This window comes from Pteropus alecto, unplaced genomic scaffold (genome assembly GCF_000325575.1).
Source record: "Pteropus alecto unplaced genomic scaffold, ASM32557v1 scaffold271, whole genome shotgun sequence".
Taxonomy (NCBI): domain Eukaryota; kingdom Metazoa; phylum Chordata; class Mammalia; order Chiroptera; family Pteropodidae; genus Pteropus; species Pteropus alecto.
Window position 1 is genome coordinate 122,411 of NW_006430730.1, and position 361 is coordinate 122,771.

Genomic DNA, 361 nt, shown 5'->3' on the forward strand with positions numbered 1-361 from the left:
CCCGGGAGCCCGCCACCCGTCTTCCAGTCCCCGAGGGGCTGGGGTACTGAGACTCTCGCAGTCTTGGGGGAGGCAGCTCTAGAGTCTCAGGATTCTAGAATCGCAACATTTTGGACACGAAGAGGTGGTCTCCCAGCCACTAAGAATTCTCGGCCCTGGTGTCTGTCAGCGCGTTTAGGAATGGCGGAGTTGTAGCTTCTGGCCTTCCGGGACCCCAGAGCCTCGAAAGTACCGCATCTCGGGCTGTCGGGAATTTAGAAACTGGGGCTTGCGGGAACTCGGCCTTTCCGCGCCTGCGAAGCGCGAGGCCGGGCTGCGTGGGTCGCGGGCGCGTGGGGGCTGGGCCCGGGACGGCGGTGTC